The following is a 12,702-nucleotide window of genomic DNA, read 5'->3' on the forward strand; positions in this document are numbered from 1 at the left end:
TCAAATTTTTTAAAAAAATTTGAAAATCAAAGTTACAGAGAGAGAAGAGGCACAGGGAGGGGGGGTCTTCCATCTACTGATTCACTCCCCAATTGACCACAACGGCCAGAGCTGAGCCGATCCGGAGCCAGGAGCCAGGTGCCTCTTCCGGGTCTCCTATGCAGTTGCAGGGGCCCAAGGACTTGGGCCATCTTCCACTGCTTTCCCAGGCCACAGCGGAGAGCTGGATTGGAAGTGGAGCAGCTGGAACTCGAGCTGGTACCCATATGGGATGCCAGCACTGCAGGCAGTGGCTTTACCTGCTACACCACAGCACGGGCCTCATCAAATTTTTATTACTTTACTAAAATACTCAAGAGGAATGATTCAGGGAGAAGGTTTGTTTTGGCTTACAATTTGGAGGTTCACAATCTAAGACTGGGCAGCCCATCAGCCGGTGGGGACCACTGCACTATGAGTTAGGGAGCAGAGAGGGGAAGCCTAGCCAAACTCAGCGCAAACAACCAACTGAGCCTCCTAGGGCAAGCCCCCAGGGACCTAAAGACTGCCCACCGGGCCCACTCCCCAGATGCCACAATCAGCTCACATCTCCGCCCTGCACCCACTGACACTAATCCATTGATGGCTCAAATAAGGCCAGGAGCTTCTTCCAGGTGTCCCATGCAGGTGCAGGGGCCCAAGCACGTGGGCCATCTTCCACTGCTTTCCCAGACCAGAGCAGAGAGCTGGATCAGAAGTGGAGCAGCCGGGACTCGAACCAACTGCACTGGCCCCTGGCCTGTCACTTTCTGAGCATACAACCATGAAGTCTAATTGATGTGGTGCCATACCCAGAAACACAGATGCTGTGTGGGCGTCCGTACGCCACCCATGTGTGTCTTCCTGCCTTGTGGCTCCCTGCTGGGATCCAGCCCGTGAGAGGCTGTTACGGCTCTGGCTGTCCCACAGCTGTTGCTGGCTGGGCTTCACGCGGAACTGCTTTCCCAGAGACTGACCCTTAGATGACAAACACACACACAAGGGATTGGGAAGAGTTTTAAAGGCCAGTAAGCATGCCACCTAATAAAGAGGAAAGAAGCAAAACATTGTTATCCAGAGCCAATTAAAGCCCGCCAGGACATGACATTTGCCAAAGCAATGTAAAAAGGCGTCTTAAAGCTTCGGAGATGGAATTCAGAGAAAAGTGTTCCCAGGGAACAGTGCCAGGACGGGCACTGAAATGTGAGGTGGACGAGAGATCAGGGCTTCGCACCTGCCCTGGTAAGTCTTGAGAGAAATGGTAGACAGCGGGTCAACTCCACTCTACTGGGGTCGTGGGGGCAGAGGAGCCGGGAACACCGATGGAGAAGTGCACGGTCCTGACCTGCACCCAGGGGTGCCAAGGAGCACAGTGCACTTGCAGAAGGAACAAAGCGCAGGAGCCCACGTGGAGCCCGGCAGGAGCCCGGATGCAAAAGCGGGACATGACCACCGGGGGCAGTAAAGCGTCATCCCTTCCCATGAACAGGAGGAGGCGCTGAGGCTAGCGCTAGGGCAGCTCAGGGGAAGTAGGCCAGAATGGAAACAACCAGGAAGTGGACCATCTAGACCTCTCTGAGAGAAGGAGCTCTGGTTCTCACTCGCATTCCTGCCTGACTTAGAATAACTCAGTGCGTTTCTCCATGGAGGCTACGGATAACGTGTTTTCTTGAAATATCACTAAACTTCTGAAATATGCCAAAACAAAACACTGTCTTTGTCTGTGAATCCCTGTAATAGGAATCGGGAGTGCACCAGGAATCCATGACTTGCAAAGAAATAGTCAGAGACAGTTTATTCTACGTTGACTTGATAACCCCTACAGTCTCCAGTGGAGCGCCTTACTATGGACGAAGAAGGAAAGGAATTTGTCACGTGCATTCCCACTGCCCTTCAAGGGCCACGTGTGGGAGCAAGAGTGTGGTGAGGAGTGGGATGGGCTCTTCGCACACATGCCCAGGGCATTCCATGTGTCAATGCTTGGCATGTTTTAGAGCACCTTCGTACCTACAATCTAATGAGAGCCTGAGAATTGTGCGAGATAGTTGTTATTCTTAACAGGTAAGAAAGGTAAGCCCCCAAACAGTGGCAGTGGTTCGGAAGCCCTGTGAGTATAGGGAGGAGCTTTGAACAGCAGTGAGCAAGCAGGGGCAATGACATCTGGGCCCATGCACCCCAAGGCAGCGTGTACTGTGGGTGTCCAGCCTTCAGCAGGTGCACCCTGGGATGAGCCGTGTTTCTACAGTGGGCAATGGATGTCTTGAGCTCCCCCCCCACACACACACACACACAGCAGACTCCGCTTCTGTTGGATTCCAGGCCATCTCTGACCCCAGCATATGCTGCTAAGACCCCGGTGTCTCTCTCTCTCTCTCTCTCTCTCTCTCCAGAGCCCTCCCTGGAAAGCTGGATCTGTTTTCTATACGGATCCTCCAACATCTAGTGTTCAGATTTCTCCAGCTGTCTCCTAGTTTTTTTTTTTTTTACAGTAGACAAGGAAATTTTAACACTTTAAGCATTTTTAAAGGAAATAGTTAACCTTTTCTCAAATCCACATTTCCTTCCTGCCTTGTTACAATAGCTCTCTGTGTACCGGATGAGCAGTCTGCCCAGGGCCCAAAAGGAATCCCTGGGAGGCAGGAAGCCGGCTGAGTGAGCTCCTCAAAGTTGCCTGTAGCCCTGGGGTAGCTCAGGCCTCCGGCCGCTGGAGGGGAGGGGGAGGGGGCATCTTGTACATTTCTCAGCCACTCCACTAATTCCTGCCTCCAGCACCAGTGCGTGCCAAACACCCAACCACTCTGAGGTCCAGATTCAGTGCTTCCGTTGATTTCCAAAGGAACCTGTACCCAGCATGGTGTGAGTCTGGGGGACTTCAGTGAAGACTAAATGGTGGGGGGGGGGGGGGGCGGGGACCGGCTCTGTGGTGCAGTAGGTTAATCCTCTGCTGCAGCACTGGCATCCCATATGGGCCCTGGTTCGAGACCCGGCTGTTCCTCTTCCCATCCAGCTCTCTGCTGTGGCCCGGGAAGGCAGTAGATGGCCCAAGTGCTTGGGCCCTTGCACCCCTGTGGGAGACCCGGAAGAAACTCCTGGCTCCGGGCTTCGGATCGGCACAGCTCTGGCTATCGCAGCCATTTGGGGAGTGAACCAGTGGATGGAAGACCTTTCTATCTGTCTCTGCCTCTCACTGTCTGTAACTCTACCTGTCAAATAATAAATAAAATCTTTTGGGCCGGTGCCGCGGCTCACTAGGCTAATCCTCCGCCTAGCGGCGCCGGCACACCGGGTTCTAGTCCCGGTCGGGGCGCCAGATTCTGTCCCGGTTGCCCCTCTTCCAGGCCAGCTCTCTGCTGTGGCCCGGGAGTGCAGTGGAGGATGGCCCAGGTGCTTGGGCCCTGCACCCCATGGGAGACCAGGAAAAGCACCTGGCTCCTGGCTCCTGCCATCGGATCAGAGCGGTGCGCCGGCCGCGGCGGCCATTGGAGGGTGAACCAACGGCAAAGGAAGACCTTTCTCTCTGTCTCTCTCTCACTGTCCACTCTGCCTGTCAAAAAAATAATAATAATAATAAATAAATAAATAAATAAAATCTTTAAAAAAAAAAAACCTGAATAGAGCCTCCCACCTTGGGGTGGTCCTCCTGTCCCCTGCACAGTCCACTTCGCTCCTCCTTTCTCCCAGTCAGCTCCTCCATCCAAGCTCTTTCTCTAACACACAAAATAACCTGGCCCTTCCCATCCCTGCAGCTGAACTAGACACACAGCAAGCTAAAGGTTAAGAAGGCTTCCCTCCTAAGGAGACATTTGCGATTGTAAAGACTTTTCAAATGGAAACAATTGGGGCCAGCCCCACAGCTCACTTGGTTAATCCTCTGCCTCTGGTGCCCGCATCCCATATGGGCGCTGGTTCAAGACCCAGCTGCTCTACTTCTGATCCAGCTCTCTGCTCTGGCCTGGGATAGCAATGGAAGATGACCCAAGTCCTTGGGCCCCTACACCCACGTGGGAGACCCAAAAGAAGCTCCTGGCTCCTGGCTTCGGATCAGCACAGTTCTGACCGCTGCAGCCAACTGGGGAGTGGACCATTAGATGAAAGACCTCTCTCTCTCTCTCTCTGCCTCTCCTCTCTCTGTATAACTCTGACTTTCAAGTAAAATAATAAAAATAAATCTTTAAAAAAAAGATTATATTTATTTATTTTTAAAAAGATTTTCTATTCACTTAAAAAGGCAAAGTTACAGAAAGAGGTCATCCATCAGCTGGTTCACCCCCCAAATGACCACAATAGTCAGGGCTGGGCCAGGCTGAAACCAGGAGCCAGGAGCTTTTTCCAGGTCTCCCACATGGGTGCAGGGGCCCAGGCACTTGGGCCATCCTCCACTGCCCTCCCAGACACATTAGCAAGGCGCTGGATTGGAAGCGCAGCAGCCAGGACTCGAATCAGTGCCCACCTGGGATGCTGGCATTGCAGGCAAGGCTTTAACACTCTGCGCCACAGTGCTGGCCACGGAAGTTGGCTTCTTGCTTTAGGGTCATTGCCAATCAGTCTCATGTTAACTCAAGCCATAAGAATCCATAAGTCACAGCTTCAATAATTAGAGGCTTACTCTCCTGGGCCCTAGAAATGAGAAGATCATGAATTTCCAATTTTCTAACCGTCAAAGAAAGCAATGGTGCCACCCGAGCAGGCTGAGCCCGGTCGCTTGCTGCTCTGCAGGACACCTCTGTCTGTCCGCAGCCCTCACCCACCCCAGGTCAGGCCATGACCCCAGACACTGAGCTCCGGGCACTCTGGCTCCGGCAGGGTTTGCAAGGGAGGCTTGAATAGGAGGAGGCTCGGGCTGTAGCCCAGTTCTCTGGAAGTTTCTGCAGACTCACAGGGGACCCTCAAGCCAACTGCTCATCCCAGAAGTCCATGTCTCTCCAAATGAGTCTCTCTGGGTCCCCCAGCTTGTGTGCCCAGTCACTGGAGGGGGCAGCTGTGGTGAGCGTGGACCCACCAGGGCGGCGGAGGGGGCATCCTGCAACGGAGGCTCAGCGGGGCAAGTTTAGGGTCATACAAGCTAGGTAGAGAAGACAGCACTGTTAGGCCGGCGCCGCGGCTCACTAGGCCAACCCTCGGCCTTGCGGCGCCGGCACACCGGGTTCTAGTCCCAGTTGGGGCGCCGGATTCTGTCCCGGTTGCCCCTCTTCCAGGCCAGCTCTCTGCTGTGGCCAGGATGTGCAGTGGAGGATGGCCCAAGTCCTTGGGCCCTGCACCTGCATGGGAGACCAGGATAAGTACCTGGCTCCTGTCATCAGATCACCGGATTGGCGCGCCGGCTGCGGCAGCCACTGGAGGGTGAACCAACGGCAAAGGAAGACCTTTCTCTCTGTCTCTCTCTCTCACTGTCCACTCTGCCTGTCAAAAAAAAAAAAAAAAAAAAAAAAAAAAAAATCCCAGCCAGTCAGTCCTAAGATGCTGATTTTTTTTTCACGTGGCCATGCACGCCTAACACAATCTGCCACCAGGTGGCGCCACGCCGCAGCCGGGGTGCCCAGGCATTGGCTCTACAGTCCCTGCCCTCCACAGAGGAGCGAACCCTGGGGGTTTTACTCATGGCACAGTAACTCGGTCCCGTCCAGGTGGGCTATTTTGAGCACCACTGCTCAGTCAGTAGCGGGGCTTTACCGTGAGTGACGCTTCTAGGGTCCATCTTTGTAACTACTGCGTTCTGGGTGTACAAGCATTCAACTGTATTTCATGACTTCTCCTTACCCATTGGCGTGTATGGATTGTTTCTATGTATTTTTCCTTTTCTATTCCAGGGCAGGCAGCATATCGATTTTTAAAAACCTATATGTATAGGTCGGTTACAATCACTATGAATTTAATTTCATGATGGTAAAAAAAAAGACAAAATATTTGTTCTGAAAGGGTTGAGATCCACCAGGCTGGAGCCCTGGCCATCTCCATGGTCTCAGACAGCGCCTTGATCATCACCGGGAGGCTGGTCCCCTGGCCTCCTCTGCTCTGCCAGCCCAGGCCGGCTCCTGGGCCCTGCATTGCCTGCCTCTTCTGGTCCGTGGGTGCGGGTGCGGGCTCCTGCCAGCAGCCCTCTCTCGTCCCCAGGCTGGAGTGCCACTCCACCTCATCTACAGCCTCCGCTCCAGATAGTCACACACATGAGAACCCTGGCATCCCAGGAACCCCAGGGCTGCGCCCACCCTCCTGGTTTGCAAGCACTCTGAGTTTTAAACTCCACGAGTTGAAAATGTAGTGTTTGTGTGAGCCACATGGCTCAAAAATCAAAGTGTTTTTGTTATCATGCAGTTTTGGCCAAAGCCAGGAGCCAGAAGCTTCATCTGGGTCTCCAACGTGGGTGCAGGGGCCCAAGCACTTGGGTCATCATCCACTGCTCTTCCCAGGGAGAGGGAGAGGGAGAGGGAGAGGGAGAGGGAGAGGGAGAGGGAGAGAGAGAGAGGTCTTCCTTCTGCTGGTTCATTCCCCAAATGGCTGTAACAGCCAGAGCTGGGCTGATGTGAAGCCAGAAGCAGCTTCTTGGCCTCTCATGAGGGTTCGGGGGCCCAAGCACTTGGGCCATCTTCTACTGCTTTCCCAGGTTATCAGCAGGGAGCTGGATCGGAGGTGGAGCATTCGGGTCTCAAACTGGCACCCATATGGGATGCCGGCACTGCAGGCGGTGGCTTTACCTGCTATGCCACAGTGCCGGCCCCCATTAGACCCATATTAATTCAACCCAATAGTTTTCTTTTGGTTTGTACTTGCATAAAGTAGCTCTATTACTTCCCAGCATTCTTTACTCTTATGGTTTAGATGAGTACCTAGTAAAATGGAGCTAATGATACCTGGATGCTAAAACTGTGAGGGTTTGGGGCCGGTGCTGTGGTGTAGTAGGTTAAGTCTCTGCCTACAGCATCAGTATCCCATATGCACGCTGGTTCAAGTCCCAGCAGCTCCAATTCCAATCCCACTCCCTGCTATGGCCTGGGAAAGCAGTGGAAGATGGTCCAAGTGCTTTGGCCCCTGCACCCACCTAGGAAACCTGGAAGAAGCTCCTGGCTACTGGGTTCGGATCAGCCCAGCTCCGGCCATTGAAGCCATTTGGGGAGTGAACCGGCAGATAGAAGACCTCTCCTTCTCTCTGCCTCTCTCTTTCTCTCTGTAACGCTGCTTTTCAAATAAAATAAATAAATCTTAAAAAAAAATTGTGAGAGTTAGAGGATGTGAATATTGCAAAGTGCTGTGCCTGGCACATGATATGTACTCATTAATATTAGTTACTACTAGAGAATTGTAAAATAAGTGGTAAGTACAGAGTGATTAAAATAGTATCGGTCATGTTTAATTTTTAATTATTCAGCCCAATATTCCCAAATAAACCATATTTTCCCTCAGTACTTTTGTTTTCATTTTGAAAATATAATCGATGTATTTTATTTATTTGAGATGCAGACAGATGGAGAAATAGAAAGAAGTCTTTCATCTGCTGGTTTACTCTTCAAATGCCTACAACAGTTGGGGCTGGGCCAGGCCAAAGCCAGGAGCAGGGAACTAGTGTGGGCCTGAGCCAAAGAAAGATTTCTGGGGCTCCAGGTGCTCCCCTTCTAATCCAGCTCCCTGCTGGTGCACCTGAGAAAGCAGTGGAAGATGGCCCAAGTGCTTGGACCCCTGCACCTGCGTGGGAGACCTGGAAGAAGCTCCTGGCTCCTGGCTTCAGCCTGGCTCAGCCCTGGCTATTGTGGTCATTTGGGGGGTGAACCAGTAGATGGAAGATCTCTCTTCCTCTCTGTAACTCTGCCTTTGAAGTAAGTAAATAAATCTTTAAAAAGAAAGATTTCTGGAAAATCCCCAAGTATTTGGAAATCAAGCAACATATTTCTTAAATAATCCATGGGTCAAAGACGATACAAGAGAGATTTTAGAATATTTTGAATGGAACTGAATGGAAACGAGAGTACAGCTGTCAGAACCAGTGGGTTGCAGATCACCAAGTGTTGGCAGGGCAGCAAGCAGTCCAGCTGCCGGGGAAAAGGTGGGAAACGAAGGAGCCACACAGGGGATTGGCAGAGGAGGCCCCGTGGTGGTGAACAGGTGTGTCCCCCTTTGTCAAAACCCTCAGAAACCAGTTCCACAGGGACTGGCTTCACTGTATCCAGAGGAAAACCAGTGCTGGAGGTGGGGGAGTGCTGGGGGTGGAGGGGCGGTGGAGGGGGCGGGAAATGCAGACCTGGAGGAGCGGAGGGACCCTGGGGGCAGAGCAGAAAGGAGCCCATCGAGGAACCTTGGGAAACACTGTTGGCGGAGACCAGCAGGAGTGTCTGGGAACTGTACTTTGGTAAATGTGTCTCTCATGGGGCATGAGTTTGCACTTCAGAAACTGCTTTACGTTATGTATTAGGGCCGAACAAAGGAGCAAATGTGTTCTAGATAAGGAGCGCCGGATTTCTCACTGTCAGAATGAGGTTAAAAATAAATCAGCGGGGGCGGCTGTTTGGATGCCTACATCCCATACAGCAGTGCCTGGTTCTCGCCCCGCCGCCCCACATCCCATCCAGCTTCCTGCTACCGCACAGCTTGGAGGCAGCGGAGGATGCCACAAGTACTTGTGCCCCTGTCACCCACATGGGAAATCTGGATGGAGTTCTCAGCCTGGCCCAGCCGCGGCTGTTGCAGAGTGACCCAGCAGATGCAAGATCTCTCTCTTTCTCTCTCTTCTCGCTCACTCTCTCTCTCCCCCCTTTCAAATAAAATGAAAATAAATAATTTGTAAGAAAAGAAACACTTATCAATAGAATCATATACTATGTAGCTTTCTGTCTTCTTTCACTTAGTTCTATTGTTGCATGAATTAATACTTTGTTTCAGGGTAGGTGTTTGGCATTGCAATTGAGACACTGCTTGGGATGCCCACATACCCTATGGGTGTGCCTGGGTCGGAGTCCTGGCTCCGCCCTCAGTTCCAGCTTCCTGCAATGCGGTGCACCCCGGGAGGCGGCAGGTGATGGTTCAAAGACTCCGGCTCCTGCCAGCCACAGGAGAGACCCAAGCTGAGTTTTCAGCTCCTGGCATCGGCCCAGCCCAGCCCTTAATTGTGTTGCATTCATTTAGGGGGTGAACCAGGAGACGAAGGATCTCTCCCTTCTCTCTCTCTCTCTCACACCCCCGCCCTTGTTCCTTTGTGTTGCTGAGTGAGATCCCATTGTGTGTGGCTGGGATGCAGCCAGCTTTGCTGTCAGCTCAGCTGTCGGAGGACATCCAGCTGGTTTCCCGTCTGCGCTGTTAAAGCTACAGTGAATCCAGTTCCAGGACACACGCATCTCCGTCTCTGCGGCGCCCCCTCCTCGGCCCGCTGCGGGACAGCTGTCTTGGCTGTGCCCGGTCTCCCAGGTCCTGTCTGAGGTTCCCTCACACTCAGGTTCCTGTTTCCTTGGCTGTAGCTCCTTGGAATGGAGCTGCACTGTCCTCAGAGTGGCTCCTCAGGGAGTCTGACTGTGTTGTCTGCGACGTTTGTCCATCACCATCTCCCGCTCTTTAACGGAACAGGAGTTTCTGGGACGATATCCCAGGATTGCCCCACTACCCTGTTCCTCATCAAAGTTGCTCAATTCACCAGGCTTGGGCTGTGCTGAAAACTCATGTCCGAATCAATGAGTGCTCTGATGGTGCCGGGTAGTGGTTTCACACTTCTGTGAGCTCTTCCACAATGAAGAGCTGGCATTCTGCTGTAACAAAGAGCTCTCTCCCTCTCTCTCACTCTTTTCCTAGCCATCACCTGTGCAACTCAGGGATTCCAATTTTATTCGAGGGCTTGAATTCCTTCACGTCCTCACTTGCTTTGATCCTCAAACTGTCACAGGGTTGGCTTTGACCTGTGGGAGCTCCCACAAGCTAGCTGCCTCTTCTGCATTCCTTTGCCTTGTCCTTGTCATTTTTGAGCAATTTCTTCCTTTCTAGCAAATAAGATGCTTCCGTTGATCTTGTACTTTTCCTGCCCCAACCTTGGGATCAGCTATTTCTCCACGGACTCCTCATTCCTGTTATTGGAAGCTGTGATACACTCTGCTACAGTGGTGTCACTACTTCTAGTCCCTCTCAATGGACAGAATTAGGAAATTAAAACTCACCCTCCATCTCTCCCTCCACGTCTGTTCACATATGTATACGTTCAGGCATAGCAATTCATAAATGAGAGTACCACGAAGAGTTTGTGGAGGGGCCAGTGCTGTGGCATAGCAGGTAAAGTAGCTGCCTGTGGTGCCAGCATCCCATATGGGTGCTGGTTCGAGTCCCAGCTGCTCCACTTCCCTTCCAGCTCCCTGCCCATGCACCTGGGAAAGCAGCTGAGGATGGCTCAAGTCCTTGGGCCCCTGCACCCACATGGGAGACCAGAAGAAGCTCCTGGTTCCCGGCTTCAGATCTGCCTGGCTCCAGCAGTTGTGGACATTTGGGAAATGGACCAGCAGATGGAAGATTTTCTTTCTTTCTCACTCTCTCTCTCTCTCTCTAACTCTGCCTTCAAAATAAATAAATAAATCTTAGAAACAAGAGTTCGTGGAAAATGGAATTAACAGATAAGTTTATTTTTTAAAAGAATTTTTATTTATTTATTTGACAGGTAGAATCTTAGACAGTGTCAGAGAGACAGAGAGAAAGGTCTTCATTCTATTGGTTCACTCTCCAAATGGCTGCAACGGACAGAGCTGTGCTGATCCGAAGCCAGGATCCAGGTGCTTCCTCCCAGTCTCCCATACAGGTGCAGACACCAAGCACTTGTGCCATCCTCCACTGCTATCCCAGGCCACAGCAGAGAGCTGGACTGGAAGAGGAGTAGCTGGGACTGGAACCAGCACCCATATGGGATCCCGGTGCTGCAGGCGGAGGATCAACCTAGTGCACCACAGTGCCGGCTCCAAGTTCATTTTGATACAAAAAAAAAAAAATTTGAAATCCAGGTTTGCTGGTGTGATGCTTTGGGCTAAGCTTCCATTTGCAACGCTGGCATCCCATGCTGGTGCAACAGTTCAAGTACCGACTGCTCTGCTTTTGATCCAGCTGCCTGATAATTTGCCTGGGGAACACAACAGATGATGGCCCAAGCACTTGGGCCGCTGCCACAGATGTGGGAGGCCCAGATGAAGCTCCTGGCTTCAGCCTGACCCAATACTGGCTCTTGTAGGCAATTAGGGAGTGAGCCAGCAGATGGAAGATCTCTCTCCCTTTCTCCCTCTCTATCACTCTGCCTTTAACATACAAATTTGAAATCCATGCATAGCTTTTTCATAATATGCATTTTCCACAAACTTTTGAAGGACTTTTCATACATATTTCTAAAACCGAGTTCATGTTATCTCCAGTTTCAGCCCAATACCTAGGCATTCTTGATAGCCTTCGCCAACTTTCCTTGTTTACAATACCTCTTCCAAAACCGGTGCTGTGGTGTAGCAGATAACACTGCTGCCTGTGGTGCCGGCATCCCATACGGCTGCTGGTTCAAGTCCTGGCTGCTCTGCTTCTGATCCAGCTCTCTGCTATGGCCTGGGAAAGCAGCAGAAGATGATACAAGTCCTTGGGCCCCTGCACCCACATGGGAGACCTGGAAGAAGCTCCTGGCTCCTGACTTCTGATCCACACAGCTATGGCTGTTGTGGCCAAATGGGGAGTGAACCAGCTGATGGAAGACTCTCTCTCTCTCTCTCTCTCTCTCTCTCTGCCTCTGCCTCCCTGTGACTCTGCCTTCAAAGAAAATAAAAATAAAATCTTGGCTGGCGCTGTGGATCAATAGCCTAATCCTCCACCTGCGGCGCCAGCACACCGGGTTCTAGTCCCAGTCGGGGCGCCGGATTCTGTCCCGGTTGCCCCTCTTCCAGGCCAGCTCTCTGCTGTGGCCCGGGAGTGCAGTGGAGGATGGCCCAAGTGCTTGGGCCCTGCACCCACATGGGAGACCAGAAGAAGCACCTGGCTCCTGGCTTCAGATCAGCGCGGTGCGCCGGCCACAGCACACCGGCCATGGCGGCCATTGCAGGGTGAACCAACGGCAAAGGAAGACCTTTCTCTCTGTCTCTCTCTCTCACTGTCCACTCTGCCTGTCAAAAAAAAAAAAAAATTAAAAAAAAAAATACCTCTTCCAACAGTGAGAAATCTGGCTCCCATTACCCTCACAATATGGAGTCCTCAGTGGGCCCAGTCCCAGCCATGCTGGCTGACTGTCCCATCACCTTTAAAGGATCTGGCACTGCTGGCACCGACTCCTCCCTTCCCCGACAGCGCTGCATCCCCAGGGGCTGGCGGGCACCCTGCTGCCTCCCTCCAGCCACAGCCACCCAGCCAGCCTCCCTGCCAGGCCCTCTACTCTGGGAAGGGAAGATGGCAAAGATTGACCATAGATTTTTGGAGGTTGCATATTTGTGTTGTTTGTATCTGCTCTGCTGTTAGCCCAAAGGGACAGGGCGCATGGGGCACTCCAGTGGTCCTTGGCCGTCATCAGAGAACCTGGATTCTGCCCTTGCCTGGAAGAACATTTAGAGCACTTTACTGAACTGGGATTGGCATGTGTATAGTCAGCAGGTGCCACTGGACAGTTTGGGGGGTGAAGTATCAGTACCTTCAGACCATAAGCACATCCATCACCCCTCTTGCTCTCCTCGCTGTTGTTACTATTTATTCTTATTGCTTTGTGTGTGT

The sequence above is a fragment of the Oryctolagus cuniculus genome, chromosome 3 (genome assembly GCF_964237555.1).
Source record: "Oryctolagus cuniculus chromosome 3, mOryCun1.1, whole genome shotgun sequence".
Lineage (NCBI taxonomy): Eukaryota > Metazoa > Chordata > Mammalia > Lagomorpha > Leporidae > Oryctolagus > Oryctolagus cuniculus.